This window comes from Chelon labrosus (assembly GCF_963514085.1).
Source record: "Chelon labrosus genome assembly, chromosome: 23".
Classification (NCBI taxonomy): domain Eukaryota; kingdom Metazoa; phylum Chordata; class Actinopteri; order Mugiliformes; family Mugilidae; genus Chelon; species Chelon labrosus.
The window spans coordinates 6,439,734-6,455,116 of record NC_140356.1 but is presented as its reverse complement, the minus strand read 5'-3'; positions in this window follow the sequence as shown (position 1 = coordinate 6,455,116).

Below are 15,383 nucleotides of genomic sequence, written 5' to 3'. Positions count from 1 at the left end.
GAATGATTGGTTTTCTGTTAATGCGCTTGATTAACCGATTGATAATGTCATCTCTTTTTCAAAATGTCATCACTTTCAATTGTGGTCTCATTATTTTTAATTACATAAAGGCTCTTACATTTTCTTCCGTTGCTGGACTTGTTTGCTCCGCTTGTCGTCACAGCCAAAAGAAGTCACAGTCTACTGCAATGGCTCATTAAATCCATCTTAACTTCTCTGAAGCATTTATGTCTTGGACAATAAATCCACAAATTTGCCAAAAACAGTCACAACTATGAAACATCCAGATTGTGTTTTGGAGTTCTGTGAACGTTTCGTGATAGAATGGTAGTTGTTTAGCACTTCAAATGATATTTTCCTCACAGCAGGAATCAACGGACACATAACTCATGAATACTGCTAATTAGACAGAAGGGCACACATTTCCCCATTGTTGTAGGACACAAAACAACCTCATTCACCTTAAAGGTAAAGTTACCAAAAGAGGGTTTAATTGGCATTCTGCACTTAAAAGCCAACAGATATTTGCAGTTTAAAAGGTGCTCTTTTTTTTTTTTTTTTTAATTTCCACATTAAAAGGCTCCTCATGGGATATTCATGCCCGGGCAGATGTGTCGGGATCCCCTCAGGCAAAGTGTTGAACAGTTTCCTGTTGACCAAGGTCATACTTTCGCTGTTTGCTCACACTTGCTCATCGCAGCGAGGATACAAACTCATAAATTTGTAGATTGATGCACAACAAAGTCTGAAAATATTGGAGAGAACAAGTAGATGCGGACATTATGTTTAACATTCAACTGTCCAACTTTAGTTCTTATAAATAAGAGGCCTTTAGCAGCTGTGCGAGGCAACATCAGGTACTTTAAAACACAGCTTTTTTATTTATTTTCCAAGTGGAAGCTCTCCCTAGCAATCATAACAGGACAGACGCTCTATATAAGGAGGAGGCTGAGGTAGATGGACTGGTCCACTAAACACTGGACTTTAACACTGGTGATTGCTGTTTGTTTCTAACCAAGTTGCTGCTGTTCCTTTTAACTATGACTGTATTTATTACTATATAGCCGATTGCTAGGTTTTCTAGCATGTGGTCGATTCCTACAGGTTGTAACAGAATTAGCAGCATCTTTATGTGAATTTATTTTGAAAGTCTTGTCGAGCTTATTTACATACCATTTAGAGTGAGTGACATATATGCTCACAATAAGCAACTTACTGTGTTGGTTAGAATTTTGTTTTTGGAAGCAGGCATAGGTTTTGTTTAGTAGTTAGCTAGTAATGCAACTGTTCCTCCTGGAAGTATTTAGGTATCAAATTTAAAAGCAAAATCTGTATAAAACAGCTTGATTTACTTGATCTTTGATCTTGTTAAATAAATGTCACTATTCACATGACACTTAACTTCCACCTCATCTGTCAACAGTAATAATGAAATAATATAACAATGACTATGTATGACGCATACATTTTGCCAGTATTTACATCATTATTTGGGTACTTTTTCTGATTATTGCAATCGGCTCACCTAAACAAACTGTCTGCAGTACAGTATATCAATACACATCAATGTGTTCTGCTGTGGCATTGACAATAAACATGCTGTACATGAAAGACACCATCCATCAGTACCAAACGGCCCTTTGAGCTAATACACTTCAGCAGACTAAATGGCGTTGGTGTGGTGCGTTGTTGCGATCTCACAATGCAGATGATTGATGATAAGCAGCTCCATTGTTTTCTGTTAGCTGTCCTGTGAATGGTTTATTGCCTCCGTAACAGCTGCCCAAAGGTGCGAGACTTGTCCTTTGGTCGGGTCGCGACTCATTTGTATTCAAGCATGGGCAAATGTTGCAGCAGGGAGGAAAAGGAGGAAACCCCCCCTCCCCCCGACACACACTGCCGAGAATGTGACGGCCATCCATCAATGGAGACGACCCTGCCTGAGCACATTCCTACCTGGAAAAGATATTCATTCAAGTCATAATTTCACCATTTTAATCAAACGTACATTCACATAATCTTCTTGCTCCATTTACTGCCACATTCGGTCAATATTAATTAAAATGCGTCGATAAATTTGATTGTGCCAGAAAGAAACTGGGCTGCTGAAGATATTGACGTGATACTTAGGAGATAGGCTGTACAAAAAAGTGGTTTAATGCTGTTCTGGAAAGTAATGAAAACATCATCAAATAAATGCAGTTGAATCAGGTTTAAACACACACTACATACAGTATGATCAAGTTTGACATAACATAACAGCCAGGTGACAGGATGAGTTTCTATCTACTTTAAACCAGTGGGAATACAATTAAACTATCTTTTTCCAAACTGAATAACTAGACATAAAGGAAAAACTCCCACTAGAATCAGCTGACAAACACTACAGATAATAATTCACTTTTCCTTTAAGGAATTTGAGTTTTTTTCAGTGCCTCTGGGTGCTGACTCCTCAGTGGGGAAAAAACAAACAAAAACACAAACTTAGCAGGAATCCGGGGCAGGGATGGCAGGTCTGGGTACTTTGCCGGCTTGTACTGATTGATTGGATCTCAGCAGACTCCGTGGAGGATTTTGGAGAGCCGAGGGGGGAGGATCGGAACGTCCCAACAGGCCCGCTCATCGATGGGCTGATTGCTTCCTCATGGCCTCCTTTGCTCAGGCCTCAAGCGAGAAACCAACACCAGACAGCAACAACACCTCCCCCAGGCTTGACAAGTCGTTTAATCTCCAGCCCAACAGGAAAATCTTACTTTTTCTTGAAGCAAGATAATTGAGATAATTTCACTTTCTCTCAGTTTTTTGCAACTTCTTTTTCTTGAAAGTTCAGAACTACCCACAATCAAAGGGTATTACCAGGAACTTAAATCCGAACCCCCTTGAGCACTTAAATGACCTTTTATATCAGCCCTCACCAGCTGTAGGCTCCTGGAATTGTCCCCCTGATCCCATCATGCTTTCTCTCTTGCACATCTATACCCAGTGTACACCAGCTTAGAAGCGTGCCTCAGCACTCGCATTCCTCCCCTGGTGAAATCATATTTTCTACCCGCTGCTGATTTGTTTGGTCATAGCGGCGCCTGCAATGATAGATGTTTTTCTGGCTGTGGAACACCTCCCGTGCCCCTCTCTGCAAGCCTGTCGCCCCCACCCCCAGACAGTTCGGAGGTATGTAGACCTGCAAAGTACATCCGCCAGTGCCAGAACCTCTGCAGAGTCTTCTTTGTGAAGCACGTACAGATGTTGGCAGCAAGTACGCAGGGCTGCTAATGCTGCGCATGGCCGTCCGCCAGTCATTATACCCAGAATAGTAACGGTGTTGAAAAATGCCTACCCAGCATGCTTAGCTCCAGGTATCATTCTGCCAGTAACAACATACAGTACAGGGGCGGAGTGGTGGAAAGGTATGGCTGTGTGTGCGCATGTGTTTTCCAGTGATATTGCTTAAATAAATGAGCAGAAACATGTCAGGTATCATTGTTTTTTAACTGTGCAATGGTCACTCATCGACGAGAAGCACATCGTGATCTCTGTTGCATTCTTTTTTAAATTACCCCAATTTTCACCAGAGAATATCACGGGCAAGGCTGCGGAATCCGCATTCCTAGGCTTGACTCACAGTTTGTGGTCTGCCATTGTACTTGAGTGTCCAAACTCATAATGCGTAATCAAAGTGCTTTCAAATCTTTCTGCAGTGTCTGTGGCGAGTACTCTAATTTATGTTAACAGCCCTGAGAGGCTTTGCTTTGCATGATATGTGGAGAAGAAAAAATGTGGTTGTGTAACTCTGCAGCTGATAATTATAATATTTCAGAAGATGTTGGTGTCCAGAATGTATGGTTCAAGCTACTCAGAATTTTCTATTTGGAGCAGAACAACTCTGGGCAACGATACGAACCAACAAATTGCACTTGAACACACTGCAAAGACCACAGCCAATGGCCTACTGGCACATATATGTACGTTGTGCGCCAGTGTGAGAGCAAATAACTCTTGCTACCAGCAGGTGGCAGTAGTCTGTTCATTCAGGAGGGAAACTTGGAAGAAATGAGATTAGCTAGATAGCTAGAAACAGCTAAAAAGTATCGAACAGAGCTGGCCTCTCCTGAATCATGATGAAATTTGATCAGCAGTTTATTCATGGTCATGTTATTGTGAAACTATTTGTGCACTGGAAAGTTGAGATGAGAAAGATGAAAAGAGTTTTATCCGTGTGTTCTTTTGACTTTGTTGTTTGCTTACTTTGGTCACATCTGTTCCTCAACATGTACTCTGGTTCTCTAAGGCCCAGCTCAAACCTTGCGTTAACATTCGCCCTTTTCAATCCGATCGCAAGCTACTAGCTTAATGCACAGATGTGAACACACCCAGGACGCATTGAGGTAGCATTTGATAGATCCAACCACCTCCAAATGAAATGGTCTGAGATCTATTCGTCCGCGTTCCTTTGGTCGTGTGAACACACAATGTGTCCTGGGTCACATCAAAGGCCTCCTACTCAACGCGGGTGCACTTGCGTAAGTGGAGTTTTGCCTCATTTATTCAGAGAAAAGCGGACGACCGCTATTATAAATGACCACCATGAAAGGAGAAAGCGGCCTAAGTGATGTCTGTTCATCAGCAATGAGAGCCTTTTAAAATATTCAGTCCATGAAGCCGTTAACTAAATAATACATCTAAACAAGATTCGAACAAATGAGAACAAATGAAATTATTGTGTATATTTATGCAATCATGCTGATGTACAAGGGACCCTGAAATGAAGTAGCTGGCCGACAGTTGGTATAGCAACGTCTCTTTGTGTGCTTTAATTGTGTTTATTCGAAGTTCCTGTGCTCCAAAATCATCTAATGTAGATTTGGCTCTGTTAAATGCGTAATTAATGAGATTTATGATCACTGCATCAAGCCTGAGATTTTTGTTTATGCTATACTAATGTAATTTAAACTGTCTGCTGCCTCGTCAACTTCACAGAGGAGGTCTAGAGAAAATCTTGTAAAGGAATTTGTTTAATGAGACTGCTGGCTGGTTACAAAACTTTCACTGTAAAATTATATCGGTAAAATAATCTACCTTTTTTTCCTTGAGACTAAATTACCCTGAAGCCAGATGAGTTTAAGCAGATGACGGTGTTCTATATTGACTCCCAGCGAACCGCAAGCAGAAAATGTGTTACATTTTGAATGGAAGAAAAAAGCTGATGGACACAGATCAGCTCTGGAGAAGACTGGGGGTATCAATGTTTCTCTACAACATTTGTTCGTATTGTTACTTGAAGTATATGTGCTTTGTGTCTGTGGGGGAGAGGATCTTTGCAACTTGCTGCATTGGGGCTCCTTCCAGGTGTCGAGCCACATTCCCCTTCTCCCCTGTCCAACACAGGGGCATTTAGACGTCGGAACAGTGCACGTGTTGTCAAAGCCAAGTCTGTGTGAGGTTGATGTTGACGGGTGGCTGAGGGGCTCCAAAGTGGCCCACGTTAAGGTCTGCGTTGTGTGGCCGCCGCCAATTACAAGTCCTGGAGCCCAAAACAAAATGTCTGCTGTGTGAACTGGTCAGCGGGAATAAATGAGGCAGTGTGCGGAGCTCGGTCGGGATGCCTGCCTCTTATAATTAATGGGACGACTGAGTTTGGCATGGAGCGTGGTGGCCCAGACTGATGGCCATATGATTTGTCAACATGTGTCCTTTCAACCTGCCTGAAAAACCGAGCAACAGCTTTGCCTTTGAGCAGGTTCCTAAACTTGGCTGTCTTGCTCTTGACACGAGTGTGAAGGGAAATTTCTCTCCTAATATGGAAATCATTACTGATATCAATAGCAGTTATCTGAACGAGAAAAAAAAAATATATATATAATACAGATGCATTCACCTTGAGTTCAAGGTCAGGGTTTATAGGACTTTAGCCGGAGGTGAGTATTGATTGTAATTATCTTTCACCCTGAGGTGGAATTGTTGCTCATTTGTTGCCCAGTTGCCCTTTATTTGTTAGCTCATATTAGACAGGCGCGCTTTTCATCCAATAATCCTGCGCGCAGACACACTGACCGAGATGTAGACGAGTCAGTTCAATATCCAATTTAACTTCCCAATCAACCTTTTGCTCTCTGCCTCGCTTACATTTACTTCGCAGCACACTCCGGAGGTCAACTTAATTACTGCCAATGCGTGTTTCAAATGGATAAATATACAGCACAGTTCGAGTAAGGCGGCCAGAAAGCGCTGCAAACTCAGTTTGAGTGGACGTTAAATTGTCAAAGGTTTTATCAATTGACATAAAAATTCACGCGTTAAAGGTATCATTAATAAATTATAATAAAAGATGTAATGAAAGCTTGAGAGAGAGAGAAGTTCAGGTCTTTGACACACTTGGTTGGTCGCCATACGAAGTGGGAGTCAGATTGTCATTTTGATCAAGTTTCTGGAAAAGGGATTAGTTTTTGGACACTGTTTGACAATCCAGCAAAACTGACTGACAAGGATTTATAGCTGCGTTTTGAGGGGTTGCAGCGTTAGTATAAAGCCCATGCACAGGAAATTTATCCTCAAAAACACACCTGTACATCAGGGATCTGTTGGTGGAATCTGCTGGAGCTGTGATTGGTCAGCTTGGACTACTTGCAATTTTCCCCTCCAAGTTTCTGAGACAATTGACAGTTTGGTGGTGTTATTTCTTCAACCCGACTGAAACCATTCCAATTAACGAGTGTCAAATCTGCCTGAAACATACCAGAAGAAGAAGACTTGACCTTACACATGTAGGAAAATCGGTTCCGTCTTTGTTCATTCTTAGACACACTCATTCTGCTACCACCCTGTTTCTGTTGAATACTTGTGTCCATGTTAATGTAGCCAGTATCAGCAAAGACAACAAAACCAGGTTGAAGCAGCTTAGTTATCCTTTCCCTTTGGGAAACCACTATCACCACTGCAAAACTTTTGGAAACCACAAGAGCAATAACCTCCTCCTTTTTAAAAACAATATGCATCGTGTGATTTTATTGGCTTACTTGTAAAACTCTGACTTGCAGGAATCACCTCTGTGAATGTGTTAGTTATGTGTAGCGTCTGCGTAGTGACCTACGTTTCATCCGTCCATGTTTGTGAGGGTTCACATGGACACCTTTATACTCCCAAAATATTCCTGAATTTGTGAATTTTGCACCACAGAAAACTAAACAGTTTCTTGTTTCGAGGAGAGTCCGTGGCCATCTTCATAACTGATTTTAAAAGTGCGCGCACATGGAGTTAAATTCCTGACTAGAACGAGTTCCAAATTCTCCAGAAATCCTCTGCTATGTCCACCCACTGTGCTTGGGACAACAAACTGTGGCTGCAGGCTATTCCATAGCTCTTGGCACGCCTCAGGAATAATCACTGAAGCGGTGCTATGGCCCAACCTGTAAATAGCTGCTATACCTTGCTTCAAAGATCCTGCATCTAAAATGCATGAAGGGGCAGCCAGCCTTCTAGAGACATCCACAGGAGCCCTGTTTCTGTGTTCGATAGGAGTGGCAATGATAGTACGACAACCATTCATTTACGTAGCAGATGATATGAACTGTCAAATGTGATATAGATGGAACCACATGCAATACAATTGCCTGTGCCCAGTCTGAATTGTTCTGAGCCGACAGAGACAATGAATTAACTGTTGAATTAAGTGACAGTCCTGGGCCTGCATCTTTAAAAGGCCCACTTGACTCTTAATCATAGTCAAGGTCTCTCGTCTCAAAGAGACAGTGTTTCAGGAATCTCTTTTCCCATGTTACACATTTTTTCACTTGATGTATCTTACGTATTTCTGCTCTATTACCATGGTGATTATCAAACACAGAAGACACTAATGTGTGGTTTATGGTTTTGCGTCAATTTAAGCCCAGACTCTACGCAGAACCTACGTAAACCCTAACACTGTAGCCTGACATACACCTCCCCAAGAAATGTAACTACGCTCCACTTGGTAGTAGCATATTTAAGCAATTTTCAAACAGATTTTTTTTGGATGGCGTTTTTTACAGAGCGAGCCAGACTGACGAGTGCACAAGTATAAATGGCTCGCACTGGTGTAGGCTACGTGCGTAGGTTACGACGTCTTGTCCCGCAGAGGTATAAATCGCGCTGTAGGACTTTAATCACAGTGCAAAAATCCGTTGCTGATGTCTTTTTCTCTTGACTCCGGCTGAGCTCTGCCAAACAAGGCAGTAGTCAACGGGCCTCCTTCCTGCTGAGTGCCTCCAACCTCAAGACCCCCCACCTTAACATGCTCACCTCACTTACCCCTCCCACCAGGAAGAATCAGCGGTGGGTCCTCAGCGGTGATAAAGAAAGCCCAGCTGTTCAAACAGTTGGAAGGAACGCCGGGGGAGGGGGGGGGGGGGGGGGGGTGGTTGGAGGAATACATCAGCTTATTTAGTTTACAGACATGGATCTCTACGCATATGAACAGAGCGCCAAACAAACAGGGCAAAAACCTACTGTCAGACACACGACGATTTTACTGTTTTACCCAGTTTGAATTCCTTTGACAATGGCGTTATGGAGACAGGACTGCTCTGCACTGCTCACATGACCATGTCTGTTCACCAATAAGCAACACCAGTCATAGTGACAACAAGAGCAGTATTTTAAACCTCACACAGCATGTAAACTGTCACATCCAACATTGTTTGAGTTATAGTGCAGTGGAAGTTTTCACCAGACTTCATACGAAGCAGAGATGGTCATGGTGGACATGGAAGTGTTTTTGATAGTTTTGTCCATTGTGACATATTTTGAAGAGTTGTAGAGAAAGAACGAAAGTTGGATTCAGATGGGTCATAGACTGCTTTCTTTCTTACTGCGCTGTTTATGCTCCTGCGTCAATTTGATGGCGTAGCTACAGCATACGTAGAGCCTACGCAAAATGTAACTACACGTCGCAGCGTCACAGACCACAAGAGCTGTGATTGCTCCAGTTGGTAGTGTGTTTCTGCTTTAGTATTTCTGGCTACTTCTCCAGGAAAGGTTAGCTGATGAAGTTCGGAGATAAAAGAACATTAGTACGACTCGACTTCTGTGAAATTTCGGCAAAAGTTTCAATCGCCATTGTTCAAAGTGAAGCAGGAAGTAGAAAGTGAAGCAGGAAGTAGGAACAAAAATTAATAAAAAAAGACACAGCACCGACAAGGGTGGCGTTTCTAGAGAGCAAGCCAGACTGACGAGCGCAGAAGTATAAATGGCTTGCACCGGCGTTAGGTTACGGCATTTATGTCCCACAGAAACATAAACCGCGCTTTAGACGGGAAAATTCACGTCACGGTAGCTCAGTTTCATTAGACTCTAACCCTGGTATCTACCAAACTTTGATCAGAGATTCGAATCAATGACATTCCCTTGTGTGTAATATTGGAAAATTAGCCAAAATGTAGCATGTTTTTTCCTGTTTTTTTGTGGTTTTGCTGCTAAAATGCTCCGTGACGAGAAGCTCTGTCAAATCTGACGGATAGTTTTCATAATTCAAGTAAGTGAGAGACAAGATCAACTATTTGGATGTCATGAATATTGACCTGCTCTTCATTTACACTGATAAGAAATAATGCAGAAGGTTGATTAAAAACTGATTTTAATTATGAGATGTTGTACTGGAAATAAGCTGCAGTGTCTCGAACAGTGAGCTGAGAAAAATCACTGCCTCTCACAGTAATAATAACGCTTAAAAACAGCATGAATTCACACATACATCAAACGGGAATTCAGGTTTTAAAGCCCAATGCTCGCAGCTTTGACAGAGGAAAAGAACCAAAAACAAAGGTGAGTATAGAAGGTCACGTAGCGAGGGGCATACATCTGATCTCATTAGCTTGTCCAGCAGCAGCCTCTGGGCAAAACAGTCCCCTGTTAGCGAAAAGTCAACAAAATATCAGAAAATGTCTGGTCCTCCTCATCTGCTGGTCAGAGCTGAAAAAGTGGAACAGAGGTCTCCTTTTTGTGTGAAGGCTTCACCGACGGGACTCTTCTTTGGTGCATGCGTGCCCGGGCCGTCACATTTGCATTTCAAAGCGCGCTTGTTAGATTAAACCACGCGGCTGTCGGATCAGTGACGGGTTAAAAGGGTCACTGCTGAAAACAATGTACCGTTAATAGGTGACTCATTTTGAATAGAATAGAGGAAGTAAACATATCTGATGGCAGATAGCCGGGAGAGAGTCCGTAGGGGACATGAGCTTCACGTTTGAATGGACATTTCCAAGTTCATAAACACTTGTTGTACTCATTAGAAGCACTTTTAAAATGACTTTAGTTTGTTATTTTTATCTTCTGATCAGAAGCATTGGCCTAAAGTCAGAAACAATAGTGATTATCATTTGTGATTAGGCAAGTAAGAGTGTTTGCTCTGGGACTCAACCCAACCCCCCAGCCTAACATTTATCCCCCACAAACCTCCTGCTGCTGGTCTCCTGAATGCTTGCCCTCCTCCTCTCACCTCCTCTGTCTCTCCATCCTGACCCATTGTTTGCCGACCGACGATGCACAGCATTCAACCCCGGCTAGCGCTTTTGTTTCCGGAGAGGCAGGAGATACCTGGTCAACCACCCGAACAATGGCAAAATTGTGCAATCAGTTTTGTTGCAACCAAAAACACCGCATCTGGCTTAGGTCCTGAAAGTGCAATTTTATTTTTTAAAAATCCTCTTCTTAGATCTACATTATAGTTCAACATTTTGGAGAAATGCATAACATAGATTTACCATCTGGTTAGACCGTTTACTGGTAAAGGTTGTGAATAAAGTTTTAAACGCAGCTTTCAAAATTACTCATATTCAGCAGTGTCAAATTTTTAATGTTCTTTCACACCTGTTCACGTGCAGCCTTCAAATTTTATCATGTTCTTGTATAAACTCCATATCAATGGTGCGTTCTTGCGGTAATGTAACCTTGTAACTGGAAATTTTCAGAAAGGTCAGAGTTCATGGATTGTGATGCGTTTGCTGACGTTCTGAATAATGTTACCTGCCTGAGATAAATGTTGCCTCATCCTTTCATTATGCTGTTGCATTTCCTACATTAAGTTAGTTGTATAACTATTAGCCTTGGCGGATTCTGGACACTGACAGTAGCCTAGCCGCGGTGTTCTCATGACTAATATCAGACACTGATGCTTCCACTTGAAGGCGGCAACACAGCCGGCAGGTGCGGTTCAAAAATACTCATTCAGTTTGGAGCCAATGTTTCCAGTTTCTTTAAGTTGACTCCCTATTCTTCATGTTCATTTAGGAGTTGGAGCTAATAAACGTTGACCAGTTACTTTTCCTAAAATCAGCGTAACACAGAAAAGAGAGAAGAGGTTTGTGTAGGTGTACGACTGTTGAACCGTATTATGTGACAACCCAGCTCACTGGCTGTAACATACAATGACCAGATGACAGACTTTATACAAACAAGGGTTTCTTTCATTATAAAGGCAGCACCCAGAGTGGCGATTCCTTGGAGACCTTACCAGACGATGCTTTTTGTCTGCACCCTCTCAGGTGTGGCTTATTAAAACAATCAAACCCATGCACATCTCAAAGACGCCCGAAGACAAAGGCCAGTGAGGATGCAGATGGCCATTACAGCGAGGAAATCTACTTCAGACCTGGTCTGCGATGACGTGATGTTCAGCTACACTTTACCTACCTCATTTGATTTGATGCAGGAGTATGAAGCGAGTCAAAACATTATACCTCCGTGCCATGAAACTAAAACGATGAGCTAAAAGGTGCTAAAACAGTCCATAATCTGGCCTTGTCACTTTAAACCTTCAACACTCCATTTGAAATACAACATACAGTTAATATGCATAGCAATTAATGCAGCATTAAAGTGTTTTTTAATTATATAACTGATGAAAGAGATAACTGTCTCAAGAGCAGCTATTGATCCAGTCATCAAATTTCATCGTTCGAGATACTGACACTCTTCCAAAGTGCCCGCGGACAACAGACGAGGTGGCCGAGTGGTTAAGGCGATGGACTGCTAATCCATTGTGCTCTGCACGCGTGGGTTCGAATCCCATCCTCGTCGAGCTCTATGGTTTTTATAAAGTTAAGTTGTCCAGGTTGGACTTATGGGGACTGAAGGGTCATAGAGGGACTTATGGGGACTGAAGGGTTTGTAAGGATGGACCCAACCCCCAAATTGCTCCCTGGGTACCGCACAGGTGGCAGCCCGCTGCTCCTAGTTCACAAACTACAGTGTGAAGAATGTGTCTGAATCAACACAGTAAAACTTATTATTTAACTGAACAAGACATAAGGCACAAACTTGTGGCAGTGTACTGATGTGACAGGCCGCAGGAGGCAGGTGGGGGGTGTCTATGGCCACAGCTGCTGGATGTCTCCCGACTCCCCCCGACCCTACACACCCTCCAGGGGGAGGCGTTGAGGTGAGAACGCGGCCCTCCCTCCAGCTGCAGTGCCTCTGACCCAAACACTCGGGGTCCTCGGTGCCTCTGTGGAAACAAGCTGACAGGAAAGGTAAACACCAAGGTGTGGAGAGAGCCTCTTCCTTCGGTGGTCTCATCGCTCACGCGAGCCCGTGCCAGAGCAGCTTTAAAAATCAGGGACACGGGGCTCTAAAACTCAAACATCGCCCAGCGCAGATGAGGAGTTATGATGTGAGAGGCGATGTGCTGCTCTTCTCCTGTTGTGTGCAGGAGCTGTCTGGGTGTATAGTGACCTCTAGGGGTGGAGATAATGGAGAGGGATTAGTTTTCTGCACATCACACTAATTGTGCATTTGTAAATGTACGTATTCACTGCTGGAAGATAAAAAAAAAAAAGAACAATTTGATTGGATTTATCCACATATGAATTTTTTCTCACTGGTATTTAAGTCATTATGGAAAAAGGTAGTGCATTTACTGTATATCGCTGTATAAATGTATCCATAATGAGTGGTTTGTTGTATTTTCTAAGAGTCTTCAGAGAATAATATAATAATAATCTATCTATCTATCTATCTATCTATCTATCTGGATGGTTGGATGGTCTGATGGATCGGAACTGGACCACGAATAGAACAGAAGGAAGTCTCCTGGACTGATGATTTATAAATTTCGTTTTACATCACATGGATGCCTTACTGTTTGCACGGCTGTGGAACGATCTGCCTGAGGAAATCAGGTCAGCTGACTCTGTGATCTCTTTTAAATCGCTACTTAAAACCTACTTTTATCGGAGAGAGCCTTTCCTGGTTTTTACTTACTTACTTACTAAGTGAGATTTAATTGAGATTTTTTTTTCTTTTAATGATTTTGTTTTTCATTAACTTTGTTTAATGGTTCTATTTTTACAATTGCTGATTTTCATGTTGCTGGGAAGCATTTGAAAACTGCTATCGAAATAAAGATTGTTATTACGATTAACACATGACACAATGATGGCAAAAAGACAAGCCAGTGGAGGCAGTGTGATGCTTTGGGCGATGTTCTGCTGGGAGACCTTGGGTCCTGCCATCCCTGTGGTTGTTACTTTGACAAGTAACACCACCTAAGTAAGCATTGCTGCAGACCACGTACACACTTTCATGGAAAAATGACTCACTGATGGCAGCGGCCCCTTTCAGCAGGATAACACATCCCGTAACAAAGCAAAAATAGTTCAGGAATGGTTTGAGGGGCACAACAATGACTTCAAGGTGCAGACTTGGCCTCCAAATTCCCCAGATCTCAGTCTAACCAAACATCTGTGGGATGTGCCGGACAAACAGATACGGCAGCACACCTTCAGAAGGCTAGTGCAGTCCTTACCTCGATGGGTCATGGCTCTTTTGTCAGGTCATTTTAAGAAGGGGTCGTCCCATAACCCTGATGAATAGAAAACAAATGTGAGCATCATTTAAAGCTTTCTTGTAGCTACAGTGATTTTTTATTTTTTTTTACAAAGTTCTACAATCTGAGACGGTCTTTGAAATCCCATTAGAATTCAAGCAAATCTCAAAGTGTGTTTCAACACCTATTCACTCTCACATGGGGTTTTACACTGTCACCTTGCGCTAACAGTTACATCAGTGCACTATGTGAGACTGCACTGAATATATCTATAACACACGATGGACTTCAGCTCCATCCACTTTTGCACAATCCACGTCTCTCATCATTCATTGCTCGAATCAATAAGAGGAAACGATTTTTATATTCAGTCCATTAATACTGCTCAGAGATTTCCCTCAGCCTCTCTCTGTTCTGACTTTTCATATACCATCGTAGTCGAACCCAAATCTGACAAACATGTTTTATATTCAGGGAAGGACTACAGGCTGCCGAATAAACTTAAAAACAAACCATGGTACATGTGGGAAAAACAAAACAGCCTCCTGCAAGGCTGAGCTGTTAGGCATGATATTGTTGGATATGTGAATAAACACCAAAAGGCTTTTAATAAACGTTAATTTATATAATGTCAGACAGATTTAAAGATTTAAAAATATAAATGATGAGAAACCTGAACAGGAAAAGAAGAGTTGCCAGTTGTCATTGGGAGATGGATCTGTGTAAATCCTCCAGGAACACTCGACACCTTTGTTCATTGTTGACCTTGTGGATGAAGCTACCACACCGCCCTCTGCTGGTGGAATCCATCATGTCCTTGCTCAGTTGGTTTCAGCAATCAAATTGCCAAAAAAACCCAAACCTCAAATGATGTCAACTTGCAATTTGCTTTTGAATGTGGTGACACGACAGCAGCTGAATCACATAAAGAATGAGAACAGCTGTGTCTACATTCAAGTAGGCATGACTTTGTTGGTTTTCATTGGCGTTATTATCAACCAGACTTGCATTCTCAGTGATATCAACTCCACCATGAACACATCCTATTATACATATGTAACATTTTCCCCCATGTCTTTTTTTACCCATTAAAAAAAAAAAAAAAAAAAAAAAAAGATATACAGTCAGTGTATTTTTACAGCCTATTATATATATAACCGTGTTGGGAGGGTTTCTTTTAAAATGCGTTCAATTACAAACTACAATATAACTTTAAATGTCATGTGTAAGATAAACTACTTCCAGACAAAGCTACTGCTCAAATAGAAACATATTTCAAGTACATTTTTATTATGTTACCACCACTTCCTTGTAATCGCTTCAAGAGGCACGTACTGCCTTCAAATAGGGTCGTGTTTATCACGTTCGCGAGAAAAGTCTACCAAGCTTGTGGTATTCACGGCCTCGTCAATACCACAAGCTGTTTTTTTTTTTAGTTTGTGAGTTGCGACGTGTTCACTGACATTTTCAGGAACGACAGAGGTAGATGGTGAGTTGATGTACTGTCGTGTAATTTAGAGGTTAATTTGTGACTCCTGCAGTGAGTTTCTGAGACCTCTGCATCGCCCACATAATCAACACCTGTCTGGAA